Source organism: Paroedura picta, chromosome 8, assembly GCF_049243985.1.
Source record: "Paroedura picta isolate Pp20150507F chromosome 8, Ppicta_v3.0, whole genome shotgun sequence".
Classification (NCBI taxonomy): Eukaryota; Metazoa; Chordata; class Lepidosauria; order Squamata; family Gekkonidae; genus Paroedura; species Paroedura picta.
In genome coordinates, this window is record NC_135376.1 from 89,979,270 (window position 1) to 89,995,492 (window position 16,223).

Consider the following 16,223-nt stretch of genomic DNA (forward strand, 5'->3'; position numbering starts at 1 on the left):
AAAGAGAGGGAAAATTCAGTTGAAAGAGTGAGTTCAGGAGGAGGAACCTGGAACTGAAAGATGATGGGTTCTGTTGGGCCAGCCTGTGATTGGTCAGCCTGGGAAACTGGGAGCCTGATTGGTGGCCTTTGGAGATTCTAAATGTTGGAAGAGACAGTTAAAGTCAGTTTGGGGCAGAAAGAGGATGGAAGAGGAGGAGAAGAAATTAAGTCCTGGAAAGGTTTTCTTGCCCAAACCGCCGAAGAAAAGGTAATGTGGTGGTTGTAACTGTAACAGAAAAAATGTGTTATGTCTTATTTTTGTCTTATGTTATTTTTCTTGTTTTACCACACCTTCAGTTGAAATGGATTGTGTTACTCAAGCTGCAATCTATTAATTTTTAATAATTTTCTATGTCTGGCACTCCGTTATGTTAATACCCCGTATTATTAATTCCCAAAGTATACTTGAGGTCACTTTTGGAAGAGAGGAACAAATACCACAAGTGCTAGCAGAAACTCATACTGACCAGCTATCACAACTTTTATAGCACATTCTTGTGCCGTACCCTTAATTCTTCTGACAGGTTCAGTTTTATTTCTGTAGCAATTGTATAGAAGCGGTTTGGAAACGGGATGTTACACATAAGTGGAGAACAGTAGTCTATAAAGCAAAGATTCACCACAAACGGCAATGAAAACCACGCGAACCAAAAGGTCATTGAATGGCATGAAAGAAACCAAAGAAGGATCACAAATAGCAATTGAAATTAAGCAAAGCAGCCCCCTCCCAATAAAATGGCATGAAAGAAACAACAAAAAGTAAAAACAACAAAGGAAAGAAAAACGAAAAAAAAACCCAACTGACAATAACAACAGACAAAATGGAAAAGAGATGAAAACGGCCATTTCAGTTCCATTAGTTGAGGGGACTAAAATCTGGTGAACGTTTGCTGTGAGAAATTGCAAAGAATTTTGAGAGTGAATCCATATCACCACAAAAACTCCCCTAATGAAGTTATTTGTGGGTGTTTTTGGTGTTTCTCCTGAAGAGGAGGAGGTAAGCAGAGAACAGTGATTCATGCAGAGATGCTACAGCTAGTCTTCTTTTGGAGCACGCTATCCTGCTGTTTCTTCCTATTGGAACGGAATGACTGTTTCAAACGTTCACCAAAATTACCTACCGTCCACAGCTGGGTGACCTTGAACGAGTCCAAGTTCTCTCAGAGCTCTCTTATTTGTTTGTTTGTTTGTTTAATCTTTTATATACTGCCCCTCTTGGTTACCCATGTCGGGGCAGTTGACAAAATCTAAAAAAGTGATTCATAAAACAGAAACCTGGTTAAAAATTATGTAAAGCCACAATTTAACACTGTTGTCTACTGAGGTCAACTTGTAGCTAGCAGATGTAAGCTTATAGGGAAGGAATGGCAGAGGAAAGGAGGGCAGAGGGGGTAGGAGGAAGGACTGCTATTTTCTACGGCTGTTTTCTAGCTATTATCTAGCTGGCCTTAACCATAGGCCTGATGGAAGACCTCCATCTAGCGGGGCTTGGAGAACTCGAATAGTTTAGGGAGGACTCTGATCTCACTCCAGAGCTCATTCCACCAGACAGGAGCCAGGGCTGGAAAGGTCAGAACCAAAACCTTGAAATGGATCAGGAATTCAATCGGAAGCCAATGCAGCTCTCAGACTCATCTAACTCACAGGGTGTCTGTTGTGTGCAGAGGAAGAGCAAGCATTGGTAAGCTGCTTTGAGACCTTCTTCTTCTTCTTCTTCTTCTTCTTCTTCTTCTTCTTCTTCTTCTTCTTCTTCTTCTTCTTCTTCTTCTTCCCTGTAAATCATTTCCATGCTACCAACAACAAAGAGAACTAGATGGTACCCCCCAAGAAACTGTGGGGGAAAAAAGGCTCTGGTACTTCCAGAATTTGCCATACCATGACTTCTACTCATGCTGTCATTAGCTGTGGAAATGTTTTGGTAAGAATCTGACAAAGGCAGTCTCTTCATAGATAATTTTCAGCACTGCACGGCTTGGTAACTTTTAATGCTATACACAGGGGTGCCTGTCAGACCGCATACTGGTTGAATCTTCATATTTCAGCCATTGGGACCCCCTCTGCAATGCTTGCTCTTCATGAAATTAGCAGAGCATTAAAGAGCTTTCTCTATTAGTTTCTGAGTCTAACACAATTGACAAGAACCTTAGGAAACCTTATCTCTGTGTGCTGCTTCTCCTGGAGGTAACCCCTCATTATCTCACAGCAGAGAATGGAGTCCTGCTATTATGTTCTTTAACTGGTTCATTTATGAGCTGTTGGAAAGAATGGACTGCAGTGTCATCCAACGCTAGCTCAGACACCGGTGTCTCAGGAGGGTAGTAGAGAGTCCATAAAAGGTTAGGTAGGGAACTCCCTGACCTTTCCTTTATCCACCCCTTCAGCTGTCTCAGAATATCATAAGAGCCCTGATGGATCAGACCAATAGTCTATCTAGTCCAGTATCCTGTCTCACACAGTGAGCAGCCAGTTTCTCTGGAGAGCCAATAACGGGACATAGACGCCTAGGCCTCCACAAGAACATCAGAAGACAGTAGTAGAGAGTCCATAAAAGGTTAGATGGGTAACTTCCTGACCTTTCCTTTATCCACACCTTCAGTTGTCTCAGAATATCAGAAGAGACCTGATGGATCAGACCAGTTGTCCATCTAGTCCAACATCCTGTCTCACACAGTGGCCAGCCAGTTGCTCTGAAGGTCCAACAAACAGGGAATAAAGGCTGAGGTCCTCCTGGTGCCAATATTCACAGGTTTACTCCCTCAGAATGTGAGAGTTCCCTTTAGTCACCATGGCTAGCAGCCAGTGATGGATGGATCATCCACAAAAGTGTCTAACCCCCTTTGAAAACCTCCTATGCCTGTGGCCATCACAACATCCTCTGGCAGTAATGTCCACATTTGAATCACTGTCTTGTGTACAGAATTATCTCATTGACTGCATGGGGCAAAAAGGCCAGGCCAGCGCTCGTATGGCAGCGGGGCTAATCCCTGCTTCCACATGACATCAGCCAGCCAGAGCCTGGCGTGCTTTAGCCCCTCCACATGACAAGGGAACGCAGATATTTCCAAGTTCCCTTTTCTGCTGTGGAGGCCAAAGGGGCCTATCCCAGCCAGGCCTGTTTGGAACGGGAAGGGTCAGGCCCTTCAAATTCTCCAGGTATTTTACACCTCAGACCTGGCAATCCTATACCTTAAAGTTGTCTTTCCTTCCCAAGCCCCACTTTCTCTCACTTCCCACAATCTCCAGGTATTTCTTAAGCCTGAGTGGCCAACCCTACATTCCTTACTCTATATCAGGAGGCAGATGGCTCAGTGGTAGAATACCTGCTTTGCATGCAGAATGTCTTGGGTTCAGCCTCCAGCACCTTCAGAATAAAGGATCAGGTAGGAGGTTATGCAAAAGATCTCCATCATCCAGCATTTCCAGTTCTGCAGGGCCTGCAAAATGGAGCTCTTCCACCAGGCCTATGGTTGAGGCCAGCATGGCAAGGAAGAACTGACGGACTCCCCCCCCCCCCCCCGGTTTTAAGAGCATGACACTTGTTTGGTGATATGGACTCCCTCCTCCCGCTCTTATATTAGTTTTTTCCTCGAGGGGTTAGAAGGATATAGTCAGCTATGGTTTTTAATTGTTTGGAGTCTGTTGCGTACATTGATATGTCTGTTATGGTTTTCAATGGAGTTTTAATGGGGTTTTAATTCGGACAAGCTGTGACCCACCACGAGTCAGGCATGAGAATGGCGGGTAATAATAATAATAATAATAATAATAATAATAATAATAATAATAATAATAATAATAATCATAATCATAATCATAATCATAATCATAATCATAATCATAATCATAATAATTATTATTATTACAGATCAAATAGGAGGTAGTGTGAAACCAGAGACTCTAGAGAACCATTGTCATCCAGAGTAGGTAAATACTAACCTTGACAGACCAATGGCCCAACTTGGTAGAATATAGCATCAAGAAATTCCGTGTTTCAAATTTGTTTTGCTCTCATGTGTGAAGGTTTTTAATCGTGAAGGTCTTTTGAGACATTTTGTTGTCAATGCTGGGGTGGAACAGCAGACAAAAAGTTCCTAGGATAAGTTGTGCTAGTGAAAGGAGGACATGGCCATGCCTTGATGGAGGTGGTTGCTCTGTTCAGGATGTCTAAACTGTTCTTGCTGTATTATCATATCACCATTTGGTCCCTGTGCAGAACAGTTGCCTTTCTCATCTCTGTAGTACAGCATGTGACTTTTGTAGCCATGTGTACATCCGGCTGTCATCAAGATGTCCCCGTAGATTTGGCATAATTTGGTCAGAGTGATCCATCCTCTGATCAGTTCTTGGTTAGATTACTGCAATGTATCCTACGTCTAAATACCTCTGAAGACTGTCTAAATTGCTGCAGTTAGGCTGTTGATGGGCCCAGATTATGGGAATTTTATCAGCCATGTACTGAAATGTAGGTTTCTAGGGAAAATACAAAGTGCTAGTACTTTTCTTTAAGGCATTTAACTGCAGGGAGTTGGAGGACCTGAAGATCATCTTCTTCACCCTCCCCCACTTCTGTTGTGCTGGGTGCCGAAGTTTCTGCTGCTGTTCTATCATGTGTGTTCTGTTGGGACTTGGCTAAATAGCAACCTGGCTAGAAAGACTTCCAAAAGGTAGGGAGGTTGCCAATTTCTATGGTTGCCTGGAGATGTTCTAGAATTACAACTAACCTCCAGGGTACAGTTCTTCTCCCCTGCACCCCAGAGAAAATGGCAGCTTTGGAGGGTGGGTGCTATGGCATAATACCCCAAAAAGACCCACTATGCATGGCAGCAGCCATGCCGGGTGCTTCCTGTGTACTCGTGGAAGAGGAAATCCCCCACGTATATGGCTACCCCAGCGTAGCATGCACACAGGTGCAAAATGACAGGGCTGGAAAGCAGCAGCATTGGAGCAAGGAGCAGGGAGAATAGGGGCCCCACCACACAATGGTGGGGAGCAGCATGCCACTATCCTGGCAAGGTGGGGGTGGGGGGAGTTCCTGCAGGGACAGCGTAGGTCGGGGGAAGGGCCAGGCCAAAAGTCCCAGCTCTGCCAATTACGCATGGTGCTGGCCCGACCCAGCCCCCACTTGCACCCACGGCATCTCAGGGAACATGGAAAACTCCATGTTCCCTTGCCTTGAGTTTCCGGGGTGTGGCGCCAGGCCAGGGCTGGGATGGTGGCAGCATCATGCATAATCAGGACTGCCCTGCTGCTGCCATCCCGGAGTTCCTGCCCCATGCATAATCGGTCTGTGGGCCTTCACTTATGTTCCACCCCCCTGTTCCCTAACTGAAAGTTATCAACCCTACTCCAGTGGCATCTTATAGTTTAGAGCTGAGACATAGTGTTTCAGTGCATCCTGGGCAATGTAGTTTTCCGGGTACCAGACATCAGTCATGGATGCCTCCTCAGATAGGACTTCAAGCTGTTCTGCCTTTCAGTTCTGTATTTATGTTAGGAATTATCCTAATTAAACTGGAATCAAGGAGTCGTGGGATTTCTGGAGCAACACATGAAAGGAGCCGGCTAAATCTCCTCCTCTGTATTTGCAAGCATTAATATTAAATTAACATGAACAAACCAAGTGCAATAAAGCTGAAATTCAAACAGGCCATTTTTTTTTCCAAAATATATTTTAAAAGACTAATTCGGAAAGGCATAAATCCGATGCAATGAGGAAAACTTCCCTGGTGGATTCTTTTCCCCAAACTTTTTTTCCCCTTAAGGATTGTCACATTTAACATTACGCACAGATCAAGTTTGTTAGGGCCGTTCGAATGCCTCCAGCTTCGCAGACTCTCACAGGTTTGCAGACTGCATACACTCACAACCATTTCCTGCATCTCAAGTATGAATTTCCATATAATAGAAAAGATTGCTTTTTTCTTCTCACCTGATTTCTGACATGCTAGGAAGAGAAGGTCGTTTCACCGAGCGAAATCTGTTGACAATCTGTCTCTCCGGGCCTCTGGAGCTTTGACACGATGCGGGTGCTCAGTGCGACAATATACATTTTCCTGATCAAAACACCTCAAGACTTCCTTCTCATCCAGGCTTTAACAGAAAAGCATCTAAACCACAGAGAACTCTCTTTGAATGTGGAAAGACTTGAACAGTCTCTCTAAGGCTCAACTATTATTTTACTGCTCTTGGTATTTTATTGACAAGAGATGGTTCCAGGGTTTTCTTGGGGGGGGGGTCAGGGCAGACAGTGCCCATGGGCTCCCATTCGCCCACCACCAAAGCACCCCCTATCCTCTTGTCTACCCCTGCACCTACATGCCCCTTATTCATCCTTTCCCCACTTGCAAGCTCTCCTGCCGTCCATGCTCAGTTCTCTGCATCACCTGCACACTTCCTCCTCCTGACTGTTCTGGCCAGTGCATGCAGCTAGTAGTGTGGTTGCAATGGCCACTGGAGTGCCACCACTGTACCCCATCCTGATGCCCCATTCGTCACTGCCTTGGAGCAGTGGGGACAAAGGAGAGACAGAATCTGTCCAGTGGCTTAATTAAGTATAAGAAGATAAAAAGTCTGTTATCTCATTTATTTAGACTTTGACTCTGCCAAAACGGTCTCTAGATTCATTTGTTTTCCGTTTTCAGTCTGGCTTTCGTCAGTGGCAATGAGTCCGTCCTTGTTAATGTTTGAATATAATGAGGCAAATGCTCTTGTATATTGGAGAGTCAAGGCTGTGAGCTCACAGTGTGAGCAGGGGGTCACTTCAGCCCCTATGTCTCTTGGTCAGTTGCTTGTTTAAGATGTGGCTCTGTGATTTTTCTGGTGTATTCTGTGGCTATTGATAAAAGAGATGATCTTATGGAGAGTTTTGGGTGACTGGATACACAAACCCTGAAGATCCATGAGAATCTGTGCTTTGAAAACACGTTTTTGCCCCGTGGCATTGCGCGAAGGTGTGTATCTGTGATTTTTGTGCTGTAAGCTGTGGCTATCAATAGAAGAAGAAGTGATCTTATGGTGAGTTTGTGGTGCATGGATGCAAAAACTCTGAGGATCCATGAGGATCTGACTTTAAAAACCATGCTTTGGCTCTGTGGCATGGCCCTGAATGTTTGAATCCTTGATTTTTGTGGTTTATGCTGTGGCCATTGGTTGAATAGATAATCGTAGAGTGAGACTGAGGTGACTGGATTCAAAAATCTAAAGGATCAGTGATGATCCATGCTTTGGAACCATGTTTTTGCCCCGTGGCATCACCACGAAGGTGTGGATCTGTGATTTTTGTGGTGTATACTGTGGCTATCAATAAAAGAAGTGATCTTATGGTGAGTTTGGGGTGGCCCAGTACAAGATCCCTGAGGATCTGTGTATTTTAACCACGTTTTTGCCCCACTTTGCCACCACCATGCTGTGGATGCATGACTTTTGTGGTGCTGCCTATAGTCTAAAACATGGTCTACATAATGGTAGTTTAATTTCATTTCCGTGTAAAAATCATATGAATTCATGAGGATCCATTTGAAGTCATCGAGATCTGCCTTTCACCCACACCCTCCCAAAAGCACTTTGTACAAAAGTAACTAGAAATCAGGATCTATTTGTGATACTTCACCCCACTTCCAAAAAGAAAATTAGGAGGAAATGTTTTCAGGAAATCCCCCCCTTCAAAGACAACCCCCTCCCCTTCAAAGACAAGGCATCCGAAGTGGCTGTTCGCGCCTGAAGTAGCCAGTGCCACAGTGCGGGGGGAGGGGGGGAGGCGTGGGGGTAGGTACACCGGCGGCTGTGCCTGTGCGTGTGTGCTCGCCAGTACACTGATACCAGTACCTCTCCAATCCTCCTCCCTGTGGTGCTGGCTGCTTCGGACAAAAATGGCCGCTTCAGAATTGCCCAACTCTACCCCCAACTATTCCCAAAATTCTATCCCTCCAAATAGCTATGTGTGTCTCCCTTTCACCCTCTCCCACTGACAGCAAAAGAATGTAATGAGCTCTCATAGGCATGGCATTCCCATTGAAACCAAAGGGAGCACTACACTTGGCTTACAAGGATGTCAATAAAACTAAATGGGTAATCATTGGCATAGCCATGGAAACCAAAAGACAACCCTCTGAAGCATGCGCTGAGGGAGGAAACTCCACCCCCCAAGAAGCCTGCAAATGCACACAGAGGGGTAAGACCCATAGGTAGTCATGCACAGTCATTGGGGGCATGGCCATATTAGCCTGGGTTTTGAGCCACAAACTACCCAATTTCATGGGGTGCACAGACACCTGTGGGGTGGGTTGTGCCCATCTCTATTCACAAGCTTTTGCCATGTTTTTCATTGATTTTTTTATTTGCTTCTGTTTAAGACAGTATAACTCCACTTTAGTTAGCTCACTTGGTTTTAGACTTCACAGAGGGTTCAGGAGATGGAAGGTCTTAGAGGGGCAGGCCGTAGATACATCGGGTGTTTGGGGAATGGGCTATCTCCCTGGCCTTGGAGGCCAGGTGAGGTGGCAGCGCCTGAAGTTAATTTTTGTTTAGCAAGACAAAGGAGGGGGATGAGGTTTGGAGCTTTTGTATCCAAAATTGGGTTGTGGGGGAGTGATGGGCGATGTGTAGATATGGTGCAATGTCCCTCAGTCTTAGCAAGAACCTAGAGATGTCCAGATACGCTGTTTCCTAAATAAAGAGATTTGTCTTCAACAAAGTCTGCTTCTTGGAAAAATTGCTTGGATCCACACAGTTTATGCTAAATAAAATTCCAGTAAAGTCCCACCAGTGTGACATCTGACTCAGGTTCCCGCCATAGTTATTGATCAGGTTATTTCAATAAATACTCAAAGGTTTTAAACATGCATTGACACTTAGGTTAATCATGTAATGGTCTGCAACTGTTCTGTGTAACCAATTGAGAAACTCAGATCAGCATGATCTCTTCGACAGCTATCAACTCCAGATCCAGACAATCTATTTGATAGCTGTGGGTTAAACTACTGAAACAGAAACATCAATACTATGGGTTTAAATCAAACAGCAATACAACTATGTTTACATATACAATCAAAAACAATCAAAAAGTGATTGTTATGTAGAACCTTCAGTTTAAATCTGCACAATCTATTTGACAGCTGTCATAGCCCTTCCCAAGATACCAGTCATGTTACTAGAAAAAGAAAAACACAAGCCAAATCTCAAGTGGCATCAAGACCTGCAGTGACAACATATTTAACTGGATTGTTATTTAGTGTAAACATGACAATTTGCTTTTTGGAATTAAGTTAAGAAAGTGTACTTAGATTTAGCAGTTTATGATAATTGTGAAGATACTTTGTAACCTGGATTTTGAATTGTCAAACTTTCATGGACAAGAAAAGCTCCAGTTTTTGTTTTTTTGCAGCCAATCACAGGGTTTTCCACATGATATTCCCTTGCTTGTGTGTCTTTATTGCACACAAGTACTCCTAAATAAACTGGAGATACAAGGGTGAAATTTCAAAGTGATCTCCTAGAGGGAGAAAACATATGCAGAAAAGGGAAGGGGAAAATTAAAAACCCTAACACACTAGGGGCACATAAGCAATGAAAATAAGATGTGCAGGAAAACCCACAGCCTCTCAGCTTCACCTTCCACATAGGGCTGCTTGGAGGGAAAACTAGAAGGAAGACCAGGATAATACAAAGCCTTTCCTAGCCACCAATTTAAAGGCACTTGGGGCATTTCCCAACATTCTAATGATCATCTCTTCCCCTCACACTTCAATGCCTGAGAAAGGGGGGGGGAGAGAGAGAGCACATGTGAGCACATATAGAAGCCAAATGTACATAGGCACAGTCAGTCTCCACCTGCTATTGAAGTTTTATTTCCCAGAACATGTCCCAGAACAACCTCACTGGAGCTCAATGTGTCATTCCTTCAGTGATATACATGCTAACATATCCTTCAATGCACAACTTTCCCTACGGAGAGCATGATAAATAGTCGACACTTTGGAGAGGCAACACCAACATGTTTATTGACAATTCTTTTCTGACCCATCTTCCGTATACGTACTACTGTACAATGGATCCTCAGGTATACTCTTCCAGTGGGGACAAATAGAAATCCCATAATTGCACATTAGAGGAAGTGTCTTTCAGCATCCTTTGAACCAAACTGGTTTGGGAATATTGGGTGAGTTTCTTTATAAAATAGTTTGCATTTTGGTAGGGCCTACTGCTAACAGGGAATATATATATATATATATATATATAATAACTTCTGTCTGCACATGGTTGTGGCGTGGTTTTGTGAATGCACCTTTAGGCAGCATACAGCGGCATTTAGTAAACAAGCTGCTCATGTAAATGAGGTGCATGAAGAAAGAAATTACAAAGTTTAAAAAATGAGATGCCTTTTCAATTGGCTTTTCCATCATTTCGGAAAGCATAGATCAGGGTTGGCCAGGGTTGGACATTCAGATGTCCATGTACTACAATTCCCATGAGCTGCCACCAGCACAAAGGGTGGCCAAACTGTGCTGGCAAAGGCTCATGGGAATTGTAATCCATGAACATCTGGATAGCCACAGTTTGGCCAACCCTAGCAGTCAACTTTTACACATTAGGTTGTTGGCCATGATGTTCACAACATGAATGATAGCTTATGCTTTAACTCATGTGCAACATCAACAACTCATGTGCCTGTTCACCATCATGGAGAAAACAAGCTTTCTGATTGAAATGCTTGTTAAATTGTGAGTTTCCTTTAAAAGACAATCCAACAACACAAGGCACTCAAAATGATGAACTGAGTCCCATGGCTCCATTCCTCTAATGACAGCCATTTTCCCAATTATCTGTTTGCATCAGAAGAAAGTGCCTTGTGCAGGTGAAGGCACAACCATTAGTGGAACAAGTTTGTGGAATCCAATACACCATAAAAGATATTATCACCCCCACTAGATTGTCTTTCTTTCTCTCCAGAGAGGGCATCACCTTCCTGGATCAAGGCTCTGAGTAGCTGGATCCTATCAGCTTTTCCACTGGTGAAAGAGGGAAGAAGGACCAGTTTTGACCTCTGAAATGGACATGTTGGGGATTGTGGACAAAGGCAAATGCCTTGTAGGACAGTGAATCCAGTGAGGATATGGTTACCTGGTTTTCCACTGATGGCTGCTCTTTCCGATTGCCACTCCTTTCAGCCACAAGAGACAAAGACAAATAAAAATGGTGCCAACCTCTTTGCTTGTATGTCACTTCCAGGTACAACCTGGGTGAAAATGGGTAGCTCTAGGAATTGTTGAAATTTTTAAGTTTTTGATACTGTCACATGTGTCCCTGTCCATGTTCCTACTTCCCCAGAACCTTCTTCCAGTTACAACCTTATGTGAAGATGGGAACTGATTGAGTGGGAAAGTTAGCAAAATCCTGCCCTTCAAGTTTTTTGGTTAGGGGAGGACTGTGGCTCTCAGGTTGTCCATGGACTACAATGACGATGAACTCCTGCCAATTGGCCATGAACATCTGGAGAGCCACAGTTTGGCCACCCTGGCACAATCGTTGGCTTTGGGAGGTCTTACAAGGCAACTCTATTGATTAGTTCCACCTTTCTCAACTTTTGTACCTTTGAGAAACCCATGAAACTAACTTCAGGCTTCATGAAACCCCAGAAGTGATCTACCATATTCTGCAATCATGCAGAATATGGCTGGGAAGCATAGCTATGTTACATGCCCACTGGAGTCCCTCCCCTCCCTACCCACTCCAGGCCCATCATTGGCCATTGGGGAGAAGAGAGAAGGTTGACATGACCATATATGGTCATATCACCCAATAAATATTTAACAATTTTAAAATATATATTAAAAATTTATTAACTTCCACCCACTCAGGAAATCCTTCCAAGGCCATGAAGAAACCCCAGGGTTTCACGAAACCCTGGCTGAGTAACCTTGGATTAGATTTATGACATTGCTTACACCTCCCTGGATTCCAAATCTTCCTATGACTTGAATACACAAAGCAAGATTTAACTGTATATATTTTGAGTGTGAGTGCAGCAACTCAATACATTGCACAGCCCCTTCTTCCCCCTCAATGCAAATGGCAGACTATGATGGGGAAGCAAAATTCAAAAAAGAATATAGTCTGTATTGAGGACCACCTCTATCTCCGCATCTTGACCCCACCTCCCGTCCATAGCATCTGCAATAATAGCCTTAGCAAATAAGTACATCAGTCTGTCGTATGGTTAGTATTAATGTCTCTCTATTCAAACATGCTGAAAACTGAATAGAACAGTTAACATATAACAGTCACACATCCTGTGCTGGGTACAAAGAGCATTGCTAACACAAATGGAAGATCTCTCACCATTTCAGATCTTCATCTCTCCAGTCAATTTAAAAACCACATCAATTGACCATGAATACATTGCTCTTCTAATCTTCCTCTTTTGTTTTTCTTTTGTTTTGGGAGGATGGCAAACTGATATTATGTTTTAGGAAAGGCATGGCATGAATGACCAAACTTTTTTTTTTCTGGCATAAATAAACCCTTCCATGTGTTTCCACAAGACTTGGAGACAGATTGGAAGGGGGAGGTGGGTTCTCCTTCCCTCAGACAAGGGTTTTACTCTTCTCTTACAGCTTTCTAGGTAGTACCTTGGAGAGCACTTACCCCATGCCTAACTTTACAAGCCCTATTGACTTTGGTCAAAGAGAGCCAGCTCTGTTGATGCTGCGGGAAGGCTTTAAGGTCTGAGTTTGCCATCGAATGCCATTCTACTGAAAAACACACAGCAATAACAGCCATAGAAAGTTGTGGAAACGAGACAATTCCATTGAAAAAAAATGGGGGTGGGGTGGGCTCTGTGTGTATCAGTTCTACAATATCCTCACCAGGGGGTCGAGTAGTAGTGAGTGGGGAATAAAATAAATGAGAGATTCCCCCCCTACATCTTTTTTCCCCCCAGTTCCTTTGACAGAAGCTGAAATATTGCTTTCTTCTGATTTGGCCGGGGAACAAACGAACTGTGTTGTTTTGGGACCTATGCTTTCATGACAGTTTGGGAAATATAATAATGCTATCAGCTTTGAACTATTTTTTCTAGCTGTAGACCGAGATCTTCATGTGTTTCATTTCTACTGTAGTTTAGAAGGCAAGCTTTCTGCCAGTAAAGAGTGAAAACTATTTGGTCTTCCTTCACATCCTTCAGATTCTGCACCAACGGTTTAAGGAGAGGAGACCGTTCCTTAAAAAAGAAAAATAGTACTAATACAGATGTCGTTACCGAACACAAGTTCTTTATTCTGATGCCATATTGTGGTTTGTGGTTAAATAAAAACGATACAAAAAAAAAGAAATTTCAAGTGCTTAGGAAAAGCCCAGCTGGCCAGTGTTCGTTCTTGTTTGAAGGAATTGAATCTCTTAAGGAACTGATTCTTTGCCTGCCAAGAATGCTCTTAAAACCAATTCACATTGTTCTAAAACCACCCTGGTATAGTGGAATGCACAAGAGATAAGCAGCTCACAGATCTGTCCAGGGTCAGAGGGTTGCCAGACCCACCCAACTGGCAAGGGATGGGGGGTATAGAGATGCCGGCTCCAGGCTGGGAAATCCCTGGAGGACTAGAGATGGAGCCTGGGGAGGACAGAGACCTCAGTGGGGTTACAATGCCACAAAGTCCTCCCTCCAAAGCATACATTTTCTCCAGGGGAACTGATTTCTGCAGTTTGGATCTCCAAGTCCCACCTGGAGCCAGGCATCCCTGACTTATAACTGTCAGATTCAGGCCTGAAAGGCTGAAAGAGAGCTCTGGGTTAGAGAACTTGGGGAGCGGGGAAGCAAGGCTCATTTCTTTCTCTGCGCTGCTTTCTATCTTTTGAATAGGAATCTACAGTGAGATGTTTGACTTCTGTTCTTACAGAGAAGCAGGGAGAACCGGAAGGGCCCCATGCGTGATCCTCTTTTTATCAGCCACCCAGAACTGCTCCATGTTGGGCCTGAAAGTCAACAATCAGAACTCAAGAGACTCTGGAGCAGGGGTAATCAAACTGCAGCCCTCCAGATGTCCATGGACATCTGGAGGGCCGCAGTTTGACTACCCCTGCAGTCTGGAGTGTATACAGGGGGTTCAGGTGTTCACACCTAGGCAGAAGCTTCTCCGTTCTATTCAATGTTGGGGAATACTCCCAAATGGACCATGGGGAGGTTAATAAAGGCAACCAGAGCACACACACACCCCTCACCCAAGGGTCGAAGGAGCTTTGGATCATGTTCAGTGAAGATCCTTCTTTTGGTGGCAGATCAGACTCAAAGGGAATAGGGATTAGAGAAATGGGAGTTAAACAAAGGGGTCAGCGCAACCCAATACAGAAAGACACTGGATCCTCCAGGCCTCTAAAGTCAGAGTTAACAAATTGAAGTCATGCACGTTACTCGAGCAGTCCTCTGGAGTCCACAATGACTTTCCAAAATAACATTGTGACAATGCTCAAAATTCCATGGCAAAGGAAACACAGGCATTGAAGGGTGGGTTGCTGGAAATAATAATTTTAAAAATTACAATACATATACAAGAACTCTTCATGTGTGCTGTGGCTGACCTTCCTTGCAATACTTGAGAGTCCATCACTACAGTTCCAACTTAAGAAATGGAGACTATTTTGGCATAACAGGCCAAATCCAGTTCAAAAAGAGCATTCCTAGATTGACATATTGGAGTAGTGCTTGGTTGCATGAAACTGACAGGGGGTTACAACGTTCCCTACACTGAAATAATATCCGTAGTTGTTACTCTGCGACAATTCAAACTCATACAGGATTTTCATTAGGGATATACAAGCCCCCCTCCCTCTCCCCTGGGAAATTGTGCTTGTTTTGATCAACATACTTTGGGCTCACCTTGAGATTCCTTGGATTGTAAACTTCAGACTCCTGGTCCTAAAGACTTCAGTGACCTAGAGGGTCTTTCAAAACTGACCCCCCCTCCCCCCGGGCAGTGGGAAAACCCCCCAGCTGCTTTCAGATTTCGCTTCAGGTGATAACTTGAGTGACAGGCCATTTGACCTCATTTCAAAGTTCTAAAGGTCATCTAGATGAAAAACATAACAAACACCCTTTTAGGTTGTTACCAATTTGGTGTTCAAATTGTATGGAAAAACTTTGTTATCCATGATCCTCCCCATATACCTGATTCCTATTTTGTATGTCTGGGGCAGCATGCCTATTTTCCAACTTCAGTATACATGATAGGAGACCTACATTTGTTGCAAGTATGTACTCTCATGTACCCAACCTGGAAAATACACAAACATATGAACATAATAGACCTGCTGGATCAGACCAGTAGTTCATCTAGTGCAGCATCCTATCTCACTCAGTGGCCAACCAGTTCCTCTGGAGGGCCAGCAACAGGGCTAGGGGCTGAGGCCTTCCCCTGATCTTGCCTCCTGGTTCTGGGATTTAAAGGATTAGTGCCTCTGAATGTGGAAGTTCCCTTCAATAACCATGGCTGGTAGCTGTTGATAGACTTTTCCTCCATTAAACAATTTAATCTCTGTTTAAATTTGTTTATTCCTGTGGCCATCACTACATCCTCTGGCAGTGCATTCTACATTTCAATCATTCTCTACGTAAAGAAGTATTTCCTTTTATCCATCCTTAACCTATGACCTTCATTGGATGCCCTCAAGTTCTAGTGTTTGGGAAGAGCAAGGGGAAAAATATCTTTGTCAACTCTCCCCACCCATGCACAATTTTATAAACCTCTATCATGCCTCCCCCTGCCCAGTTGCCTGTTTTCTAAACTTAAAAGTCCCAGACTCTTCAACATTTTCTCATAGGGAGGATGCTCCAAACCCCAAAGCATCATGGCTGCCCTCCTCTGTAATTCTCCAGATCTGCAAGGTCCTTTTTGAGATACGTTGACCAGAACTGTACACAGTATTCCAAATTTCTAACATAATTTTTAACAATGGAGCAGCACACTGGGTTGATGGTTTCATTGAGCTATCCACTGTGACCCCAAGATCTTGCCCCCTGTCAGTGTCAGCAAGCTCAGACCACACCTGTCTATACTTCAAGTTGGATTTTTCTTTGATCCAGTGTGTATCACCTGACACCAGCATTGAACCTCATTTGCCACCTTGTCAACCACTCACCCAGGTTATGGAGGTCCTTCTGAAGCTCTTCACAGTCAACCTTGGCTTTTACCA